Source organism: Acartia tonsa, chromosome 8 (genome assembly GCF_053477335.1).
Source record: "Acartia tonsa isolate MP-2025a chromosome 8, ASM5347733v1, whole genome shotgun sequence".
Classification (NCBI taxonomy): Eukaryota; Metazoa; Arthropoda; class Copepoda; order Calanoida; family Acartiidae; genus Acartia; species Acartia tonsa.
The window spans coordinates 27,660,332-27,685,702 of record NC_137267.1 but is presented as its reverse complement, the minus strand read 5'-3'; the positions used below and the strand labels follow the sequence as shown (position 1 = coordinate 27,685,702).

Below are 25,371 nucleotides of genomic sequence, written 5' to 3'. Positions count from 1 at the left end.
GATAAAGGTCGGAGATATAACTAATTTTATAAAGTCTCCAAAAATCTTGTCTTTCTGTCACATATATAAAATCTTTTCTTTTCTTGTAATTGTATGTGTTTTTTATATTCGATCATAACATTACAAGTTTTAAACCATAACTCTGTCAAATATGCTTTTTCAATTGAGACCTTTTTTCGACCCAAGATACAGTTCCTTTATAAGCCCAAGTAATCATTTTTGTAATATCTTTCTATTTCATGGAAAACTAATCAAAATACTAAAAAAATATGTAAATTTGGGTGTAAGTTTTTATATGTACGGGAACCAAAAAATTAATAGAAAAATCTCTTTTTAAAACTTTTCTCTCATTGTTTTAGTTTGATTCTGTTCAATAAACTTATTTTAAAGGGATTTATGCATTGATTGTTATATAAAATAATTTTTGGTTGATATTAATGTTATTTCAAAGAAAGAAAATTAGAAAATAAGAAATTGTATCTTAGGTCGAAAAAGGTCCGTTTTGAAAGCATTTTTTACAGAGCTTTGGCCAAATACATGATCGAACATATTAAAAACTTTTAGACTTTAGTTAGGGATATGTTGTCTAGAGTAGTCTAGAAACGAAGGGAGAATGAGTTTGTTTAATTCTATAAGGTTCTATAAAGAATTAACAAATATTATCATTCTTTCATATTTTCCCATACTAAACAGAAAATAAATGGTCTAATAACTTAAATTCACAATACAATTTGTCATATTTATTTGTTATCGATGTTTTGATATTATTTAATTGTGCTATTGTGCTTGTCTAATCATATTGACAGTAGGCATAACAAATAATAATATCATAATAACAAAGAACATAGGGAGACAGGGACAGCTATACGGAAAATATATAGTTAAACAGGGCAGACATATAAATTAATAATTATTTCTAACAAAAACAAGAATTCGATGTTGAATGGCTAGAAAGACTAATACTGATATTTATATTCTCAATAAAACAGATGCTACCCTACTAACATCAAGCATTATCGGCTTAGGAATAGCCACTTAAAGAATAAATTGATAAGGTAATTAATTATTAAAAATTGTTATACCTGTCCTTGCCTGCCTAATAGGATAATCTCTTTATTTGTGAGATTATTAGTATTTTACATATTTATCAGTTTTTCACATTTTTTGGGAGATGCCAGTTTTTTAATGCTCCAAGAAATTTAGGACTTTAAGGATTATTGATATTTTGTAAAGTAATTTATAAAGGTTTATTCTCTACCCAACTTTACATAGGCTAACCACTGATATAATTATTTTCGTATAGATAAAAACTTTACCCCTCCCCACACTCATCTTTTTACCATGTTTTCAAAATTATAAGTATGGTATTATAGGTTTCGTACTCCAATGTGTCTGTCTTAAAAATACAAAATATTGACTATATTAACCTAACCTAAATAGAGACCACCCACTTTTATATTTTAAAACCATCTTATTGAAAGGCAACCACATATGAATGTATGGGTATTAAAGAAAGATGCTGTTACTTTCCAACCAGACCTTACAGAAAGCAAATTTAAAAGTAGCAAAGCTACTCAATAGCAGTCTTTGTCTACCCGCCCGTACGTCACTCCTTAACGCATTTATTATTAAAAAAATTATTATTTAAAATTGAGACGGTTAAATTCTTGTGAAGATTCCTTCTACTATAAATCATACAACTGAATTATTTTGAGATGAATTTGATTCTTGGGTTAATACTGGGTAATTTGTACAGCTCTGTATTGAGTCAAATACTGATTGTTTAGAATTTTTATCCAGTTTGGTGAGATTAGTTTGTTCTTTTGAGGAAATACTATCAAATACAAATAAGCATCTGAATTTTAAATCCTTAACTCGTAAGATTATCCTATTATTAATTCAGATCAATATAAGAAGAATAAATACTTGAAATCCAATAAGGTTATAATAGTGGCGGTTTCTTTATACAAAATTCCTTAATTTACATTTTCAATGAACATAAAGAATTTATAGCAATTTAATTTATTTGTAGTAAACAAGTTACCATATTATGAACATTTATTTAATGTGATTAAGGCATGCATTTAAATTAGTAGCAATTATTTTGCTCTGGTGGCCCAAAAATGTGAATCATACGACAATGGATATAGAATATTGTGACAGGGGAATTTTGTCGTAAATTTAGTTTGCTAATATACCTCAGATATTGCTCAATTTGAAGCTTCGTGATCAGGGAAGTGGATGTGGTAGAGTCATAAGGGGGGATAACGGGAGGTAAGTATATTAGCCAACTGGGAGAAACATTTTATCAGGGTATGCGAAAATCTCTCACAATATCCACGTATTCTATATACATTAGATCGAACAACTAATTCAGAAAGAAGTTGTATCAACTTTTTAAAAGCGAAGCTTTTCTATAATTAGGGTCGGTCCGTCCGTCCGTACGTCCGTCCGTCCGTCCGTCACGGATAGCTTTTTTCGTTAATTTAGACATGTTAGAATTGTCCTATCGATTTCAAATTTTGCATGGTGCTTCCTTTAGTAGTTAGGTACGATTTAAAAAGCGTAGCAACTCTATAATCATTACCAAAATGTCCGTACGTCCATTTTAAACATGATGATTTTTTTACTTTTTTAAATAGCTTTTTTCGTTAATTTAGGCATGTTAGAATTGTCCTATCGATTTCAAATTTTGCATGGTGATTCCTGTAATAGTTAGGTACGAGTTAGAAAGCGTAGCAACTCTATAATCATTACCAGATTGTCCGTACGTCCATTTTAAACATGTTGATTTTTTTACATTTTTAACAACAAATTTGTATGTGACCTAATTATCCGATTGGTCTGATTTTTGGTATACTGATTCCTGGGACAACAAAGTACAATATTATAAGCGAAGCAACTCTATAATCAAGTCCTAAAAAAGTAAGTATGTCCATAATCATTATCCTATATCAAGCAGTTTTTCAACAAATTTACTTACAATTTTGCTTTGACTCTTATACATTCGCATTCTGATTATTCAGTTCTGACATTATACAAGTGTTAATGTCCGTTTGTCCTACCGTTTCAGAGCTTCGCTTTTATGGATGTTGTCATCCTTGTTTTTTTATAGCTAGCCGGTCCTTTTAGTAAGTAGTAAATGTAAAATTTTTCATAGAATTCAGATATGCAATCGGTTTTTTTGTAGACCTCTTATTTTTTAAGTAATTTAAGTTTTAAAAAAAAAAATTAAGTCGATTTTAAGGTACCAAAATGCAACAAAAAAAGAAAGAAAATGGCCATTATGAACAAAAATAGTAAGATCTTTAATTTGACACCTTACTTTTTCAATTCTGTCAGGTAATTATTGAAAAAATCGATTTTTTTAAACCCACGAGAATAAAAACTTTGAACTCAATTTTATCATTTCACAAGTAAAAAAATATGGGTTCATATATACCTTTAGAATCAGAAAAATATTACGAATCCATTGTAAGCAAAATTGAAAAAAAAATTTTACAATATAGTATATAAACTACAATAAAAGGAATTATATGAAAATATCATATTATATTGTACAGGCAACGTCTTAACTTTTGAATTGGGTATAAAAATGGGAAGGGGGTATAGAGGGGGTAAAAAAGGGAAGACGATAGTGTTGCCAGAACAAAAAATACAATTGGCCATTTTTATATCTTTTTATTTTTTTACTTTTTTTCAATTTTGCTTACAATGGATTCGTAATATTTTTCTGATTCTAAAGGTATATATGAACCCATGTTTTTTATGTCTGTTTGAGAAAATATTTAGGTCTAAAGTTTTTATTAAACCGAGGTTAAAAAAATAGATTTTTTCAATAATTACTCAACAGAATTTTAAAAGTAAGGTGTCAAATTAAAGATCTTACTATTTTTGTTCTTACTGGCCATTTTCTTCTTTTATTTTGTTGCGTTTTAGTACCTTAAAACCGACTTAATTATTTTTTTAAAAAACTTAAATTACTTAAAAAATAAGAGGTCTACAAAAAAAACCGATTGCATATCTGAATTCTATGAAAAATTTTACATCTACTACTTACTAAAAGGACCGGCTAGCTATAAAAAAAAAAGTTGATACAACTTCTTTTTCTTTTAATGATAATTTAGTTTTAAATTTTTCTTTTTATCAATTTAAGATTTGTTATTTACCCCTGGTGATAAATAAATAATTTCTTGCTATTATCATAGATTTAGCACTTATTTAACATTCGTATTAACAGCAAAACTTATATAAATATTGCATATCTGTTCGTCCTTGTAAATCATAAGCATTGTATATACATGGCTATTCTATTCTCTTTACCATATTTAGCTTAGTGTAACATAATAGTGATTTTTACATAGTTTTAAGGAAAACAATCTTTGGATTTTTTTAAATGAAAATTCTCCTCAGTTGATAAATAGGTATAATCAATTTGGTCTTAATCATAACCTAATGTTTCATATTTATGAATGTTGTTTTCCTTGTTTTTCAATATTATTTTCACTTATTTAGCATTAAGTTGTCAAGTATATGTAAACATTTAACTAATATCTTTCTCATTTTTATACATATTCTATAAAAGCGATAAAGAAGGTTTATTTTTATATATGCATTATGATTTTAATTATATTAAAATACGGACAATTATGTGTAGGAGTAGCGCAGCTAAAATAACACATTTATGAAAAGTAACCTTAATATAAATATTTCTCTGAACTTAAGATTTCAATCCCTACTTAATCAATCTAACTACCATACGACAAACTACCTCCCCCCAATTTTTAATTTATTAAAAATAGTGGGGGGGGGGGGGGTTCTGAGTTCATATGCAAGTAAACTCATTGTAATAAACTTGATAACTTGATATGTAATTTTCTAATTTCTAGTGAAGCACCTTCATATTCAAGAGCAATATTAATCTCTTTGCTTCGTTTTCCTGTATGTTTTTATCTTTCTTGTCTAACAAGGATAACAATACTTATTAGAGTGAAACTCAACAAACCCGATAAAATGACAATGGACTATTTAATAGGTACAGAACTTTTTTTTATTGAAAATTTTACTTGAAATCCAAAAATCACTAGAATTTTTTTTTATTTTTACTAATCTTTATATCAAAATGTTCATAAGTAACCTTTGGAATAGAACAGGCGGGTGATGCATTTTAAAACTTATAACATATTAGTAAACAAATCACCATGTGAGATTTAATGTCGATGAGCTAATTTCACGCTTAAAGCATACATTATAGACATACGAACGTATCCTAAATGTAGAAAAACTTTGAGTATACTAGGAATTTTAAGGTAAATAATTTTCTCATGAAGAAATATTCAATATGTTAAAATTTAAAAGATAACACAAAATTGAAAAATCAATCACAACTAACGTTCAGTTTTTAAATTCATTTCTTTTGTGAGAATTTTTTTCTTATCCTTTGAATAGCCTAGAATTTTATTTATGTTATTTTCGAGATCTTATACAGACATACCTAGCTACTACAGTATCTTGGATAGATTTTGGGTTCGACACAAGGGTGTCTAGGTTGTCAAGTATTACCAGTAGGTATATTTCCTGAAAAGAAGAAGCTCCCAAAAAAACTAAAATTGCATGTAATCTTCTTTGTTAAATTTATATATTTAAAAATTGATCATTTTTGAGTAGGATTTTAGTTATTAGATAAAATATGTTTATTTATATTAGACGGGAGCAAGGAGAGATGGATTAATGGCGATAAAATAAATATACATACTTTTCTATCCCCCCATTATTAATAAGGTATTTTTTCGCACATAGCCTCTAGGGGTTTTGCCCCAAGAGGTAATTAAAAAAAATGTCGTACATGTCGTGAATCTGCATAACAAAAATAAAAAAAAATAGAGGATCATCATCTTCATCATCTGAATAATAAAAAAAATGAGGGGGATTTTTTAGTTCAGTGGATACCGAGATCTTGAGGGACAGACGGACGGACAGACATCAAGCTACTTTGTGTTATAGATTGCTAAAAATAAATGGCAACAGATCTTTAAAATATTTAAATAATATAAGATTTTGTAAAGTGCTGGACCAAATACTCCATAAATTTCTGGAGTAGGATGGAGGTCCAATATCCGTTGAAAAAATTAAAATAAATGTAGGTGATAACTTTCCACTCAAACTTTTAAGAAGATAGAACTATTTTACCATGGTTTTCGAATGTAATATTTTCACATATGGATTATTACAAACAGTAGGAGATAGGTTTGCTTTAATTAAGAGGGGGGGGGGGGGCGGGGGCTTAGTATTGCCCGCCCTCCTCCAGGGTATATAATCCTTAGTCATTGATTTTCTCATAGAAATATAGTTTAACATTACCAAAAGGAAGAAATATTATGATATACAAGAGTAGAGCCGTAAACTCTGAATCTAAATAGCGAAAATATAAAGATTAATATAGATGTAAATTCTGTGTTCAAGTAATCCGTATAAAGTTACTGAAATATATTGAAAAAAAAGAGTAAAGGGAATCCTCTTTAGAAATGTTAGAATAAAGAGTTCGAAATAAAGCTGGTCAAAATTCTTCTTCTATATTTTTGTAACTTTTGTTTATTTTTTTTAGAAACCTTGTCCGGATCTCTGTAGGATTTTTTGCAATTATTTTGTTGTTGATTTTTTAATTTTTTAAATGTCCCCAATATTATTACTTACGCACTGGCGGATCAATAAAGTTATACAATGAATGCTAATTAGTGCAGGGTATCTTCACAAAAAAACCTATAACCGAAATAGTATAAAATAGCTTTTCTCCAAAACATTTCAGACTTACAATTAAACGTATGCAATAATTAGTAGATATGCTACTAGAAAAACCAGATAAAGGAAAAAAAGAAAGTAAGAGTAGGGGAAAAAAGATAAAAGTTTGGGAATAAGAGAGTCAAATAAATACAGGGGGGAAGAAGGATTTTAGGAATGTTTTAGCAAATTCATTCTTTATTTACCCTCTTATTATCATAGCTATCAAATAATAATATAATTTTAAAAAAAATATATTACAATTATTTCTAATGCTCCAGTTGTTTTCTAGAATTTTCTTTGGTGGAAAAAGCAAGGATGATATAAATCAATAGTTGTGCAACAAATAAATACTAAATTGATGTATTTCTAGAATTAAAAAGTCACAACCAAGCAACTTTTGTTGTCTTTTATATCATTAATATTTGTTTAATATTTAATTGTTGTTTGCTTTTATTATTCTGTTATTTGTTTTTATAGCTTTGATTTTTGTTTAGTTTAGTGTAAAACTTAATTTAGTAAATGATCTATTTTTCTCAAATACCGGAAATAGAAAATCCCCTAACCCCGTTTTGTTCCTTTTTCGTTTCCCCTACCCCCTCTCGAGGCCTAATTTACCCTAAAGCATTTATTAATGCATAGATGGATACTAATTGTCTATTAAAAGATTGGGTAGAATAACTTCTTTTAAAACGTGTGCCTGTACCGTTTGTACATAAGCCGCCTTTTTATTAAACAAGAAATATTAAACTACATTTCAGATTCAGATTTCCGGTAGGACCCTCAACTCTTGTTTTTCCTTTTCTAATATATTTATCATACAACCCTTTTAATTGTTATTAGGAACATTTATTTCTCACCGTGAATGTTAATGACATTCTTGTGATAATATATATGATATGTGTATATGGTTTCCGCTGCTTTGTCGGTCAAATTTCAAGTCTCCATGATGTCTGCCTGCCCGTCTGTCTGTCTTGCACATTTAGATTAAGGAAATGTCGCCCGCTTGTCTAGTAACATTGATAAAAGGACATCATACGCCTTTAATATATTATTTTTATCTTTTTTGATCTAAAAGCAACAGCATATAAATTTCATGTAAGCTTTATATAAGTTTAGGCCCATTCTGAATTCTGATCAATTAAGTTAATTTAGCTTAATAAGTTTGATTGCTATGCTATTTAAAACTGATAATCATGAGCATTTTTTTTAAAGAGGGGGGGGGGGTTGGTATTTAGTTATTAAATGACTAAAAGATATTTTGAGTAAGTTCTTGGATACCTTGAAAATTCAAATTTTATTTGGATTCTTAACATGATGGTGATTTTTTAAAAGTAGAAAAACAGGAGGAGGAAGGTTTAGTCGTTTAAAATTGTGGAGTATCCCTTTAAGGTTTGCAAGACTAAATGTCTAACGAAATGTAACTTCCTGAAACATATATTCATTAAGAAAACCCCCATTTCCTTAATAAATATATAAATAGGTGGATTAAGGAGTCAAAATGTCTGAAGAAAATTTATTTCCTTTAACATATGATAAACAGATAAACGGATTAATTGTATAAAGCAAATTATGGATAGCTCGGTTTAGTGTACTATCCTATTTATTTTACACCTTGCATAATTATTCCTGCAAAAATGTAAGTTCAGCATATGTATCTATACATAAAAATTTTAAACTTTTATTTTGATATTGTCATCCTTGTAAAGATTGAGAAGCCGTAATGTTCTAAATAGTATTTCCTTAATGATCTTATATAACGCCATTATGTCTAGGTAACCTTATAAAGTTATATTTCCTCAAACTTAGACAATTCGGGTGCTCAAAATCATGGTTTGCACAATGTACATATTTAATGGAGAACGGCGGCAGCTTGTTAAAAAAAAGTACAACTTAGCTGCGGTTATGGCTATGAAGTATGGACTGTTTATTATTTTTTTTCTCAAAAAAAACCAAAATCTACCGTTTCTGTAATACTACAATTATTATTATGAATAATAAACCTGGTTTATGAAGAAGCCTTGCCTGAAAAATTCTAAACATGCTATAAAATTTGTAAAAAAAGACGTCAAATGTGTCAAATTTTGCCGGACGTTAAAATATAAATATCGTAGAATTACAGAATAGCATAACAAAGTTTTTAAAAAGTATGTTTTACTATAATAAAAGTTTGTACGTTACAACGTCAGTACAATAGGGTCAGTCACTCTAATGAATCTTAGAATAAATCTAATTTATTGTTATAAAATCTGGCAGATTTATTTTTTGTCATTTACAACAATTCATTTAGGAAGCTACTTTTAGATCTTCTTTAAATTAGAAACTAATAAGTTGTGTATATGTTCGTTAAGATCTTGAAAATGGCTGAACCAATCACGTAAGTTTGATACTTTTTCAGAAGAGGTCTCTGATTATGGATATCTTTAGTTGTTGGATTAGTTGGTAGGCGTCACCCACCATGAAAGACATTACACCAAAAACAATATATCTCAAAGGTTTAGTGATTTTAATTTTATGTTAAAAGCTAAATCAAATATTAAGAATTGGACCAAACAAAGCCACTTTTAATTTATTTTTATTGAAGAAAGTTTTTTATCTAATATTTTAATAGTATTTATGAGTGTGTTTTAAAAATACTAAAATATATTCCAAAGCCGAAAATACACAAATTCTGCACTATTAAGTTTTTTTATAAACCTTATTTATCTGGGCTATATTTGGGAATAGTTATGCTTGTTATAACATATATTTGCTAAAAATAGTAAAATACGCTTCATTTTACAATATAATTAAAAAGATTAAATTGAATTAATCGGCTAGAGTATAATATAAAGAGTTACTAATTTACAAATGGGAATATATGTTATAAAAATTATTATAATATCTTAATTACTATGTGTTAAATCACTTTACGATCTTAAACTTTTCTTGAAGATTCCTGTTCTAACATCCAGCATTATATTAAGATTCTACACTACTTTTAAAATTTTTACATTTCTATAATCAAAATGCGCGATGTGTTAAACTTCTCATTCATGGTTTTGTGCCATCCTTGTTTTCAAGTTTTGTTAGTATTTCAATGGATTTTGTAGTCGTAGAGAAAGTTAATTTTCTATGTATCCTGTTCTACCATATATTTTCTACAGTAATTATATCTTTCCTTTATGTAATAACTCTAAAGAAATGTGCTAATCTAAGCTTTATTATAAAATTAAATGAATTTAAAACTTATTTTTTTGTGTTTTACAACTGTTATTACAAGTATTAACACTATGTTTGTCGGCATATTAAAACACTAACAAGGACAATCATGAGAAAATAAAGAAAAATTAAGCAAGAAAAAGTTATTAACGGACAATATTGACGAGACGAGTAATGAGTATAATTCATGTGATTGTTCTAAACAATATTAGCATAGATAAAAGTGATAAAAGAGTTTAAAACAGAAAAAAATTAATTTAACTTACAGACAGAATTTTTGTTAAGTGTCAATTGTAAATTGCATGAGCTGTTCCTTTTTGATTCACTTTAAATAAGAATTTTTAAAGTAACCTAATATTTCCGAAGAGCTTCAATACTATTATTTTTTATCAACTTGCAGTTTTGGCTAATCATATCATATTGTAGAAACTCTAGGAATGAAGCTACAAATTGATGGACAAAAATACCAAGTATAATGTAGCTTTGTTACAAATATAAATTTACATCATAGACTATTTATATTTTATTAATTTACAACTTTAATGATAAAGAATATTTTAGAATGACTAATTTTATAACATTTTTAATTTATTCCATTAAATATCTTTTGATTGGGTATTACAAACCGAAATATTAATTTTCAATATTTTTTTGTTATTGCAAAAAGAAGGAAACTTTTCCTAATAAGATGCAAATTGCCCAGCACTAAAAAAACTAATAATTGTTATAAAAATGGGAAGAGAACATAAAGTATTTTATTGATGATCTTTTAAAAATATTGAAAGTTATTGTCGATATATCGATTATGTTGAACATATTTGACTTCAAGTTTGCTGTCTGGTTGAAGTAAGTAAAATTCCGCGAATAAGCAAGCAAGCTATTATCTATATTCTTAACAACATGTACCTTATTCCATCAGACTAGCATTGGAGTATTAGGCTTTCAAAAAACCAAACTATATGGACAATACAAACAGACCAACGAAAAGGGAAAAGAAACAAGAGTAAAAATTTTCTAATAATTAAAATGAAATCTGTATTCTAAAATATATTTTTCGCTTCTAAGAATACTCATTGTTTTTCCTAACATAATCAGGGATGGATAGGACAATGACTTTTGGGGGTAAGTTAATCAACATAAAAGCCTTTCCAAATACAGCTTCTAAAATATACTTCTGTACCTTAGATATTTAGAATGGTTAATTTACTGTCATTGTTCTACCCCTCTATTCTTGAAGTTTGGTGCATTTGAACAGTTGAAAAAATAAAGACCTTGTTTGGCTAAATCCCCCTTTTCTTGTACAATATTGTACAAGTCAGTTGGATTATCAGATAGTATTTCTTCAAAATTAATCAAAGCAGTCATAGCTATGTGGTTTATTTTATCGATAGGCTGTTAAGAGGGCCACTTTCTTGATATTTTCACCAACATTATATCCACCATGAAACATTGACAAATATATATATATATACATATAGATTGTATCATAATTATAATATTGGCTGTATCACTATGTGGACATGAAAACAGCATCAAAATTAAATTTGGTAGATCGACAGTGACTATCTATGGAAATTTAACGTGTTCTTTAAATATACAATATTACTAAGTATAAAGTGTTAGACTCATATACATTATTTAATAACATAATATATTATCTTTAGACATGATAGATAGATAGATTGTTACATGTTGAATAAAGTAGAACAATGTCTGTCTGTTCACCCTAAGGTTTGTCTGTTGACCGTAGGGATTGAGCTTAAGATCGCGCTAACAGCTTGACCGAGATATAAGAGAATATCCCTACTGGCAAAATGAAAATTTTAGGATATTTCCTTAGGGGGGGGGGGTATCACCTTCCATCCCCAAAAATAGAAGATTAATATGGTGGCAATAAAGATGGTAATTAGAATGCTTTTTTGGAACATTAGTTGTGATGATTTAACCCCACTCATTAGAGGCTAGGGGTAAAGCCAATAATAAGATAAATAGATATACACAGCTTGATATGTTTATAATGTAAGTGTTAACAAACTATAATATTTTGATAATGTTATGATGATTCTATAAAACATATGTTGCCTCAACAATATTGTAAGTTATGTCAAGTTCTATTCTTAGTTCTTTGTATATTGCAGGAACCTCAGTGGTGAATTATTTGTGCTTTACAGGAAGGCGTAATTTGTAGAGTTTAAAAGAAAAATTATTTATGTTATGAAATTTTTTAAAATTGTTACGAGTTCTTGAAAACATTTGTTTGTGTGTGCAAGGATTTACTTTTCAAAGGCAATTTCTTATCAAGTGCTTGAACTTACAATACAGAAATAGATTAGAATCTTCCTATGATCCAATGCGAAGCATTTAGACATGTTGGCATAGATGTATTCTGTATAGTAAATATTAAGTACCAGACATATCTTTCTTTATAGAGCTAATCTTTATGGACGTGCGGACTGAATTACCCTAATTACAGAAAAGCTTCGCTTTACAAAATGAATGATATGCGAATAAATTGTTATGCATAAATAGTCCGCCCACTCACACCCTCTAAATTATTATTTAATAGACAATATTATCCTATGAGTGCACGGGACAGGATGGGGTATTTAGATAAACAATAAGCATTATGTTAACATAAAATATTAACGATTTAAATCGACTATATAAGTTCTGAAAAAGGTAATCCAAATTGTTATTTTAATTTTGCTGATAATTCTCATAAAATATATACAATTTGAATCAAAATCAATTGGAAATAAAAAATGTTTTCTTATTATTTGTCCAAGCGATAACTCGTAGACTTTATATGAGTGGTGAGTGTTGGGAAGGGGAAATTTCACCCAGCCTTTAGTTTTGAATTAGCAGGGTATGGCTGATTAGGAGAATTTCAAAATTTGGTACCACGTCCATTTTTGTCTATAATTCGAATTTATATAGCCTTTAGAATTAGCTTTTCACTAGTGGCTAGGTCCCTAGTCTCAGCAAGGTCTACCTAGCCATTCAAAAAGTAAATACACTGTTTTGGAAACTTTATGAATATTCTTTGAAAGGAATAATCTTCTTTGTCCAGCAAAAAATTAGGCACATCACAATCTTTTGGGCACAAACTAAGAAAACAAAGAAAAAAAGAAACTTATGGTTGATACAATTGAGTAAATAATTATTGAACCATTAATACACAATATCTAAAGTTGTATGTTGTGATTAAGGCTAATTTTTGTTTAATAAGTTTTAACTAAAACTCCTCCCCCTCTTTATCACTCTTATAAACCCCTCTCCCTTTCATGAATTACGCCTTACCCCGCCCTATGTGAAAACATTAGATAAGGTTTAACAAATTTTAGAATAAGCATAAATAATTTTATCTGATGGCCGGTGAAACTGTTTTTTTTTCTCTGAGTGGTCAAGCTCAATTCTTTGGCGTCTACTGTTCTAAAAGTGCCTCACCTAATATCTTACATTATACTTTACACAATCTTTCTAAAAACCAACAAAATGAACAAGATTTTTTATAAAGCTTTGTATTATTTCAATCCTATTGTATGAAGAATAAGGAAAATTATCTTGAAATGTCTGGGTCAGCTGGTCAATTTTCCAACCCAATAAAGTTGCTTAATGAACTCAGTAAAAGTGTCGGACTGATTATGACGTAACAAAAAAAAATTAGCCAATGAGAGGCCATTATTGACCAATGGTAAAATTTACAGTGGCCTCTCATTGGCTAATTTTTTTTGTTACGTCATAATCAGTCCGACACTTTTACTGTGTTCTTGCTTAATGATTAAATACTTTATAGCAACCCTTTAAAAATTAGGAAAAGTATCCTCTAGAATAACTCAATAATTGCTGCCAGTTTTCATTGCTTCACTGTGTGGCGTTTAGCAGGCGGCAGATGTTATGACAAAGTGGTTCAACCTCAATGAATAAATCAGAATACATTGCACCCCCCCCCCCCTCTTGTCCTATTCTCCCCTTTGTTTAGGGTATCACGTGTCCCCTTTCCCCCTTTCATGGTTTCATTTCCCCCCCCCCCGCCACTCGGATCATTTTTATAGGGGTTGTTCATAGAAAACCACCCTTTTGTTTATGCAAAAAAATCTTTTTGGTCAATTTAGACTTTTGTTTGTTTTCAAGCAAGTTGACAACAAAATTTAATTCATTTATAAGAAAAAAAGCTACTAGAAATCATTATTAACTTTCTAAAAAAAGGATATATAATCTAATAAATTTTCTAAAATTCATTGTTTACGTAAATGTATGAACACTACATATTAAGCAGTAGGAAGGGACACATTTAAAAAGCATATAAGATTAAAGATGAAGGAAGATGTCCATCATAACTATTTTCGGTTCGATTCGCCCCATCTCTTTATGCATTCCCCTTTGAACTGGATTTTTCTGGATTATCTGTTCCAAAACTTGATAGCGATAAGGTGTTTATACAAGTGCGCCAATGTTTTTTTTATAAAATTGTTAAAAAATGACATCTGTTTGGTTTTCCTTTGCAATTAAGCTTTTTTTTAGGTACAGGGAAGGTTTTTATCTATTTTGGGAGAGCGTATCTCTACCCTCCCAATTTAAAATCACACCCCCAAATTTTTTTCTGGATATTTCTTATTAAAACTCAGTTAAAAAGTAGAAGGGCGGTTGACTTATCCCCCTCCCACCTTAAGAACACCTAGAGGCTTCTTGGGGGCGTCCGTTGCTCCTAGTCTTTCTTAAAATAAAAGCTATGTCTTGCATTTTTTTCAATTAGGTGTTTGATCACGAATTTCATATGGTAAAAATATTTTTCTTTTTTAATTGTTATCCTAATAAGATAAAAGTTATGCTTGAAAATTGTTTTAATAGCTATTATTATATGTTGCATTTTTAGATAAACGTGAGAATTGCGTTCAGAATTGCGTCAGAATTTGCGTCATTTGCGTCATTTCAATTTTCAGATTTTTATTACCCGTCATCAGATTAAAGACAGCATAATACGTGGAGAGGAAACTATATTCCAATAAATGGAAGGATATTATTACAAGTAAAATTGTTGGATCTAATTAAAAATAGTAAGAAAAGCATATTTTTTTAAAATTACTTTAAGGGCTTGTTTAGAAATAATTAAAATTGGCACAGCAAAGCAACTATTAAACAATTCAAATCTTTTTTTAGTTTTGAACCCTTGTTAATTTTATGGGCTAGTTTACACATATTAGAAATAGAATAAGACTTATTGGGCCTGTGTTTCAGTTTTTTTTGCTTTTCTTCAGAGACATTACCCTTGCTCGCTGCGTAATCCCTTACTAAATATATATTTATTTGTTGTTAAGTTTGAAAAGGTTTAGCTCTGATCTAGAATATATGTGTAGACATGTCACAACACTGAATTTTTACTGGATTCATCTATCTTACTTATTGCAAAGATACACTTGAAATGTATGTCTGGGATTAGAAACAGAAATTTGGCATTATTTGTATTATGATGTATGTAAGTGATAAAATCATTAATTGACCAAACTACAATTTGATAATATGTCAGCCAGCACCAATGATTAAAAAAGTATTAGGATTCAATTATTAGGAATCAATGAAGCCATTAAAAAATTCCGATTTTATTTAAGGTTTACTGAATGGGAAAAAATTAGGGGGCTAAATAGGCAAAAATAGATTTAGGAAAAAAAGGGGATTTGAAATCTAACGTGTAATTTTGTGTTTCAATGTTTGATAACATTGTTAAGCCATTAGGTCTCCAGCAAAGCTACTCTTTAATATAACTGCTTTAGACAATTAAAACATATCCTTCACCCATAAGCGTTTTCGTCTTCAGACATTAAAACATAATTTAGCTTATGCAATGCAAACAAATAAAACTATTTTAATAAGAGTTTCTCTAGAATCAGAACTGTTGTTGTGTGTCTGTAATTACAACCAACAACTAACAATTTTAGGTTGTTGGCTGAATTATTATCATCTATGTGTTAATATTCTCTATATATTATGTATATAAATGTCCTTGTTTTATATGAAAATAATATATTTTGATTGGGAAAACATTTATTGTGGATAAAGAGGGGATTTGAAAAAAAAACTATATAATGTTTAAATCATACAGCATTAAACTTTCAAAACAAATTTGGTTAAATTAGGGATTTAGTTTTTGCCTTGTTTGAAAATATATAATTTACATTAAAACTTTTTTACCATATTGAGATGAATATTAGAATAACACAGATCGATGTTTTAAATAAGTCCGTCCGTCCGAGATAGATAGCTTTTATTCGTTAATTTAGGCATGTTAGAATTGTCCTATCGATTTCAAACTTTGCATGATGATTCCTGTAGTAGTTGGGTACGATTTAGAAAGCGTAGCAACTCTATAATCATTACCAGAATGTCCGTACGTCCATTTTAAACATGTTGATTTTTCTACTTTTTTAACAACAAATTTTCAAGTGTTTTAATTATCCGTTTTATCTGATTTTTGGTATATTGATTCCTGGGACAACAAAGAACAATATTATAAGCGAAGCAACTCTATAATCAAGTCCAAAAATGTAAGTATGTCCATAAACATTATCCTGTTTTTAAGCAGTTTTTCAACAAATTTACCTACAATTTTGATTCGACATTTATACATTTATGTTCCGATTTTTCAGTTCAGATACTATACAAGCGTTCATGTCCGTTTGTCCTACCGTTTCAGTGCTTCGCTTTTATGGATGTTGTCATCCTTGTTTACATAATTACTGGATGAAAATTTTATCTCCAAAAATCGAAGAAATTTTATGACTGCTAAAGACCAAACGGTGAAACATATAGATTATACTCGCACAAAAATTAACCAGCAGAAAAAAATAACTAATAGTTTGGAATAGACATTACTTAATAATAGTAATAGACATAAGACTTATAACAAAAAAGTTTTCTTCAGTGAAGCTTTTCCTGTGCATCATTGGATCTTGGCTATTCCAGATAATTTATTGGACTTTTTATGCCTTAACAGGGTGTGCCATGTTCATTCAGCCGTTTGACAACTAGCAGCATTTAAACTTCATAGATTTTTGGAGATAATCGTTACCAGAGATATTTTATCGTGAACTGCGAGGAATGAGAAACTGTCCCAATTTTGTATAACTTTAGCGGAACAAGTTCCAATTACGTCATATTTTTCTTTCCCGAAAAAGGGAGGGGGGGAAGAAAATCTCTTCAAAAGAGATAGGGAAAAACCCCCTTTTCTCCCATCTCTTTTTTCTTCCCCCCTTCCCTTTTTTTTCTTTCCCCCTTCTCTTTTTCGGGAAAGAAAAATATGACGTAATTGGAACTTGTTCCGCTAAAGTTATACAAAATTGGGACAGTTTCTCATTCCTCTGAACTGCACTTGATCCAAAATTTATATACAAAAAAAGAAGAAATCTATTAAAAAGAAGAAAATTATAGAGAGCATCTATAAATATCTGAATTATTGATTGAATGAATTAGTCAATGAGGGATAGTGATTAACTCATTGTGGCAGAAAGGAAGAGGAATCCACGTAGAGATGCTTCGCACCAAAAACTTGCTGAAACAAATTTGCTTTAAAAGCAGGAAATCTATTAAATTTTAAACTTAATGTGTCACTTTGATAACAAGTGAGTTTTTTAGTTTTCTTATTCTATTCAAAACATTGAAATTAAGTTCAGTTTAGACCTCAATATGATGTGATTTATTGCATAAGATTAACTATAGAAACTCTCGAAGATATATTACCCTTTTCTTATTTGTAATTGGTCAATAAGCTTCCCAATCCGTCACCTTATTGACCAATAGCAACGCAGTATTGGTCAACACTTATTAACGCATGGAATTTTGTTTACAAATTTCAGAATTTTTCATAGTGTCTGACTTCAAGAGTGTTTCTTTAATATAAGATTTTTTGAGTCATAGATATAAGTTAAGATTAATCAGCTACTAAATGATAAATGTTTAGTTTGTCTGAAGTTCAGCAGCAAAGCAACTTTTTAGGCCAGTTGCGTTTTTCTGATTGTTTGTTACGTTCAAATGTTTTTTTTTCTATTCTATTTTTCAAAATTTGATTATGATATCACTTGAAATCTAGGTTCATATCAAAAATATCCAAATATTAGTTTTTATTGTCGTACTCGTTGGAAAATAAGCTCTTCTAACGACACATGTCAACATTAAGGAAGTAATATAAGCCATGTTCTTGATATGAATCATATATATTTCATATCAGCATGTTTGACAAATTTTTTTGAGAGATTAATATTTGTTTCATTGAAGGAATACTGTCAGGCTACACAAATTAAGATAATTTAGAAAGAAATATTTACTTTGGCCTAAATTCAGAATAAATATATTTTCAAATGAATAGAGACAGTTTTTAAAAAAAAATTCTCAGGTTCTAAAACAACTATTTTTTGGTATGTCTGTCCAGTTAGATCTTGTAAATAGCCGGAATATAAGAATACTCCTCATAGAACACAAGTTTTAGAAAACCTGCAGTTATAAAAGCCCACCAAAAGCTTTGCTTTTGATGAGATTAATATTATTCATGTGACCGTTTCATTAGTAAACTAATGGGACCATTTCTATAAAAATATATACTATATTCCATATAACAATGATGACATCATTTGTAAGTAGCGAAGCCTGTGCACAATTTACCAAATAATATATGTATATATCTCTCAAGGCAGCCAATAAAATCAAAAGAATTTCCTAAATCGCAATGTTACAAAACACTTACACACTAACAAAAGAGCTATACAGAAGATGTGCATTTGTCTTATAAATCTTTCCAAAACATCTAGAAACCTATTGGTTCATTAATCTGCAGATTATTCATTAATCAGCCCTATTACTCTATTCACTGAATCAATCATATTATAGATAGAAAAAAATAGTTTCAGAGATGCTTTGCTCCTAAAACTAGATAGCTAGATACTATTTGTGATCATTAGTAAACTAATATGTACATTTCTATGGTCAATATTAATCTACATAACAATGCCTCTAACCCATACAAATTATTTGTGTCCCAAAATTTCCGCCTAAACATTAAGCGCAGAGTTCTGCTACTTGAAAAGCAAATGATCCAAAATGGATTTTTCTATATTTATCGGTCATTTGTTGACTTTTAGACAGAAGTCTAAGATTTTAATTCTAGAGACATCCAAATATGACCAGGACCAAAAGACAACAGGTATTTTTCTCAAAAAGAGGACGAGACACACCATATTATCTTTATCGTAATTAAGTAGCTGGCTAAAATAACGATTCTCCTTATCCAACCCCTTTACTCCATCCATCCCTTCTACTGGATGAACGAACTAACAATAAGTTATGTCCAAGTTAGCAACCTAAATTGACCACAATAAAAAATATCCACGCATATTTATTATCATTGATCTAAAACACATAAGTTACCTAGTATCCTGCGTTGGCGGTTCTATAAAATGGTTTTAGTGTATGTGATGACACATTAAATGATTTTGCCTTTTGTATTTTCATATAAATACATATTTAACTTTAATCCATATGGTTTTCTGTTCTTTAAATTTTCTTCGTGGATATAAATCACAGAACAAACTCTCATGTATTTCATCCAATTAATAATCATATCTAACCGTTGGAAAAGTTTAAGGCCATAACTCATGGTATTTTATAAACTCTGTCTCAAGATAACTTATTTTCTTGGTTAAACAAAGTGTATGAAAAGATAAGGAGATGTTTAGTAAAATTGTAAAAACTCAAAATATTGGTCTAAATTTTAGTTTATAGAATAAATTAAAGTATTAAAAATGGAATCTCTAGCTTTAATGATAATAAAATTTAAAGTTAACAAGTAATCTTGTAGAAGTGAATCAAGCATGTCCTAATGTTATGCCAAATTCGAATTTAGATAAACTACTTAATTTTTTTGATTTAAAGCTTGACAATATGTATCCTAAGATTAAGCATTTAACAAACCCATATTCAACAGCGAGTGAATTCAGAAAAGTTATAAAGAGCATGAAAGCAAATAGCATGCCAGGCCCTACATCTCAACCAACACAATTATTTGCTTTCTTGCTTGATAATTTACCTAAATTCACTACAAAAGCTTTTAATAATATGTATGATATCGATTTGGATAATTCTAGTTTATCATTTGTTAAGGAAAGAAATATTACATATATTCCTAAACCAGGACTAGATCCATCAATACCTGGAAATCGCCGCCCTATTGCACAAATGGAAAATGTTTTAAAAATTCTTGATAAAGCAATCAATAAAAAAGTTACTCCTTTGCTTTCTAAAATTTGTCATTCTGACCAATATGGCTTTATACCTAAACGTCATATGTCCAATGCCAGTCTATCTATAGTAAGCATAATAAATCATATCAAAACACACAACTATAATAGCCAACTAATTTTTTTTGATTTACAACGTGCATATGACAAAGCATTACATTGTGTGTCCAATATTATTATTAAACATATTTTTCCAGAGGGTAATTTTGCGAAATCTTGGATTTCTCTTACAAATGGCGGAAGTTTCAAAGTTGTTGTTAAAGGGAATTCGTCTAGAAAATATAAAAATAAAATTGGTTTCTCTCAAGGGGCACCTTCAAGTGGAAGCTTATTTGATATTTACAACCACATATTTTATTGTTGTTTAACTAGTCCTAAGATTAAGAACCTAACTTTGAAGTTGGATGGAAAACCATTTGATCCAATATTTTTTGTTGATGATGGCTTTAGTGCCTTCCAATTAAAAACGAATCAAGATATACAATTGATTTCCAACTCACTTCAAAAGTTAGAATCAACAGTAAATATCAAAATAAACTTTCAAAAAACTAAAATTCTTACGCATGGGGAGTGTCCGCCTAACATTTCATTACTAGGGAATAAATGTGATATAGTAAAGCATCTAGGCATTTATATATCTTTTAATTTGACCCAAGCAGCAGATGTTACATACAAACAATTGTTTGAAAAACTTGATATAAAGTCTAAAAAATTTGCATTTTTTAGCAGTGATAATGTTTTTAAACGTAGAAATATAACTTTCTCCTTAATGAACACCATGGCTTTTCATATATTTAGAATTTATGCTCCTAATCAAAAGCAAATTAAAAAACTTTGGAAAGTAACAGCAAAATTTCTTTGGTCCTCTAAAAGCATAGAAGGAAAAAATTCTTATAGATAAAAGGTTGCAAAAAACAGAATAGAGATGGATTATTCTCATGGTGGGCTAAATATGTTGTTACCATCTCAACAATCATTTATTATTTGGTTTAATGCTTTCTTAAATTTATTAAAGCACGCCCATCTTTTCCCAAACTCAAATATCGCAAGACTTTTGTCTCACAAACATGTACCAATAAGTAGTATTTTTGATAACCTTGGATCTGAAATCTTTCATAAATATGTTAAAAATTTTAGAACCTTTTATCCATTAGAAAGTGGACTAATGTTTAGAAAAGCAAAAGGATTTTTAGTACTTCTAGAAAAGCATAGAGAAACCTTTCTTCATTCAAATATTACTTCATCTGTTTGGGCAAAAAATGTCAAATTTAACAGGGTTGATATAATGGAACTAAAAGAGCATGGACTAAACACCATTGCATCAATTCTTGATTTCATCAAAATACAGCACAAAGTTCTATATCGGCCATTGTTAAATTCTGCCATTAAAGAAAATCTTACTGAGAAACCAGTTTTATTAAAACTACAAAAAGTGGTAGAAAACATGTATAGTGGTTTTGAATTTAATAACTTAATTTGCTTAACTGAATCAAAACAAAAGTTTGTTTTGAAGCCCATCATAAAGCTTTTTGAAAATTCTCCTAGCATATATACCTTTCATTTTAAAAAAACAAACAACGAATTATTGCAAGATCAATTTGTTCCCCCATCATTTAAAACTAGAAAAATGGATAAAAAATACAATCCCGACTTTGAGGTTTTCAAAAACAGCTTTAATAAAATTCTGTCGCTACCTATTGTATTATATTATAAAAGTTTCCTGTTTGAGCAATTTAATCGTACCCTTATAAGTAGAAATAAACTGTATGAAATGAATCTATTGGATAATAGTCTTTGTTTAAAATGTAAAAAAAAAGCAGATACTGATCACTCAATTATGGAATGCTACTTCCCTAGATATTTTATGCATTGTCTTGCTCTATTTCTAGACCATTATTACAATGATGGCAAGCCAGATTTTATTTTTTTGAAAGAAAACTTCTATCTGTTTAATATACATTTTCCTGTATACCAAAATGACGAGTATATTCAAATTAGCATGTTAACACTTGTAGCCAAAGATAGGGCATTAAAAATAAGCAAGGATGAACATTTATTGAAATATGATGATTTTAATTGTTTTGCTCAAACACTTTTTATTGCACAATTTGCGTCAAAAATGCTTACTAACACAGGAATTGATTGTAACTTCATTGATAAATTTGTTGAATTTATATTGCTTAGTAAAAATAATGTACAAATTTTTCGTATTAATTAGATACTATATTGCTATTGTATTATCATATTATGATAATTATATCAAATATTAATCATGTTTAATTTGTTTCTTGGAAATAAATTATTAAAAACAAAAAAAAAAAAACAAGTAATCTTATATGTGTAATTAATAGTAACTAATAATGAATAAAAGACAATAAATCAGAATTAATAAGCTTGTTAAAAATAATCATTTAACGAAATAATTCATTCCAATGTAACTAATAATTGGAAATTGCTCAAAATTAAAAACATCCCTACGAATTTTATTGTATTACAGATTAGCTAACCTATTTTGAATTCTTTTGTAAATATTCTCCTGACAAATGGGCAAACACTCCAAACTTCCTTTGCCTGTACATCAACAATGCAATGATTGAAATGAGCTTTAGCTGGGTTTTGATTTTACATTTTTATTTATTTATAGTTTTGCTACTGTTAGATGCTGTTTTTAAAAAACGTCTTTATTAGCAAAAGTTAGTGAGCGACAAACTAGGGTCAATATTATCAAATACAGCTTTGCAAGTCAAATGATGAGCACACGTTGGAACTAATATCTGAAACCTTCACCAAATCCACAGAAATCATAAATCCATATAAAAATACACCGTAAAATTCAGTCTGAACCAAACTGAACCATACTAAAAGCGGTAATATGGTTTTTCTATTGTCTAGTCTAGTATGGAACATACTGGCAAAACCCTCTGCAGACAGGTTGCGTAACAAAAGGTTGGTTAATTGATAAATATTAATTTATCTACCCTATTCTCTTAGTCCCAATTAGGCAACATCTAACAAACCACGAACTTTACATTTAATTGTTTGGGATATATGAGGTTTAACAAACAGTATACGCTATTAATATCTATTATTGATCTTTTAGTTAATGATTTTAGGCAGATAATGTATTAACTTGTATTGAATAGAAGGATTCATAATATGTGTATAATTACAACAAGAATGACTACGTCCATCAAAGTAAATCTTGACAAGGCTGAAATTGGGCCAAATAATATTGGAAAATGATACTTTGATTGGACGTTGATTTCTTCCTATTTACATTTTGAGATGTAACTACAAAGAGATGGTACGCCTTTTTCCTTATACTCATTATAATGAGGACTTTTCTTAATGCCCAAATTTACGATCAGAGCTATCAGTTACTTACTTATTAACTAACACTAAATACAGAAAAGCTATGCCTCTTGATATATATAGTTATTCATATTCATTAGCAGATAGATAATTATCAATTACACACACATTAAAGTTTTAGAAATAACCATTATGTCCATAATAAACGCGGATACAACAAGCAAATTCTATTCAATACCGTCTATCTCTGATAACAGTCGGGTAAATCACATAATCCATTTAGAATCAAGCATGACAGATAGACTGACGGACCAAGTAAGTTGTATAATGAATGCCAATGGGTAAGTGGAATCTTTTTTTTACACAAAAGTTCATCCATCTAAATGACAACCAGTAAAATAACTTTAACCCAGAGTGTTACGAACTGACAGTTAAAATGACAGATGTAGAGATAAGGTAACTAGAGTAGCTTCGCTGTGAAAAGAATAGTGAACTTAAATAAGGTGGAAATATGAACGTTCTTATATTTTCAGCATGCAATTTTATATACCCAAAAAACTTCGCTAAAAGTTATATTATGTCGTCAAACTATATTTAATCTTAACTAGCTAATTGATATCGCATATAATGTATTAAAAATAATTGTTCTATACTTTGATTATATAAATGTTTTCATAAAAACTAAATAAAATTAAAGAATGGGTTTAAAACAATTTGAGTAAAGTTTATAAATACTGTAAAGAGATGTATAACAAAGTATATAAAGGTGTGTGTTTGTAAAGCTTTCCTACAAAAAAGTTCAAAATTCTTAATTTGCTAAACAAGATTATATACACAATTTGGAAAGTTTTCTATTTTTAATGTAAATTAACCAAGATAGCAGTTTTAGGTTTAGTTTCGCTTTTTAGAATTCTTTTTTCAAATTTAAATAGAACTTCATTTATGAATTAAAAGAAAAAAAACCATGCCTTACCTACACATGAACTCTATACATACAAAAGAACACAAAAATACTCCACACATCCATAGTCAAACCTTGGAAATTACCTTGAATATAAATATTTCCCTAGAATTTTATCATTTTTGTTAAAACATTTTTCAATGTTTGCTGACAGTGCCGGGAAATAGAAGGATTATAGAGAAGCGGGTATTTGAACAAGAGTGCACATTAGACCATTTCAAATTAAATTAAAATTAAGTCTCTTTTTCCTTCAAGAGAAAAAAAAACAACTTATACACTTTTGGTTTCATTGATTGCAAGGTTTTGTGCATAATGGAGTTAAAATCTTTGAATACCTCTTTTTCATCTAAAAATTCAATGTATTCAATTAATCCATGATTTAAAAACATAAATACACGTGTTGCCTTTATGTTTTAATATTTTATTGGGGAGTTATTACTTCCATTTTTTTATATTATAATCTTGAGAGAACGTAGTATAAGTTATGTAAGAGTGATTTGAAACCCTCTAATGCACATACAACTGGCAGCAACGGAGAAAGAGTTTAAAATCATATTTTCAAAAAAAAAATTGTTGTAAAAATCGTCCAATTTATCTGGAACATGATAATTTATCAGCCAGATAAGTGCATCAGTTGGGTTAAAATAGTTTTCCCCCAGAATAGCCATCCCCTGTAGCTTTTTGGGTTAATAATAGAACATATTACCTTCCTGAACCGAGGAGATCCATATATGCTTTAAGCTATGGTTGCGAAGAAGAATATTGAAAATGTTAAAATCGACTTTTAAGTATATTTACTTACTTCTTTTTCTTTGAAGAACAACACACACACACACA

At 29.1% G+C, this 25,371-nt stretch overlaps 1 protein-coding gene across 2 annotated transcripts in view; it reads right to left on the bottom strand.

The window, feature by feature from the left end:
• LOC145326426 (glutamate receptor ionotropic, NMDA 2B-like) overlaps positions 1 to 19,836 on the bottom strand; it is a 295,851-nt gene extending 276,015 nt beyond the window's left edge. For both annotated transcript variants that reach the window (XM_080169776.1, XM_080169777.1), the window contains exon 1: positions 19,816 to 19,836. The gene's annotated coding sequence lies outside the window, so the exon portion shown is untranslated. The remainder of the gene's footprint in view (positions 1 to 19,815) is intronic.
• Between the last annotated feature and the right edge of the window lie 5,535 nt (positions 19,837 to 25,371).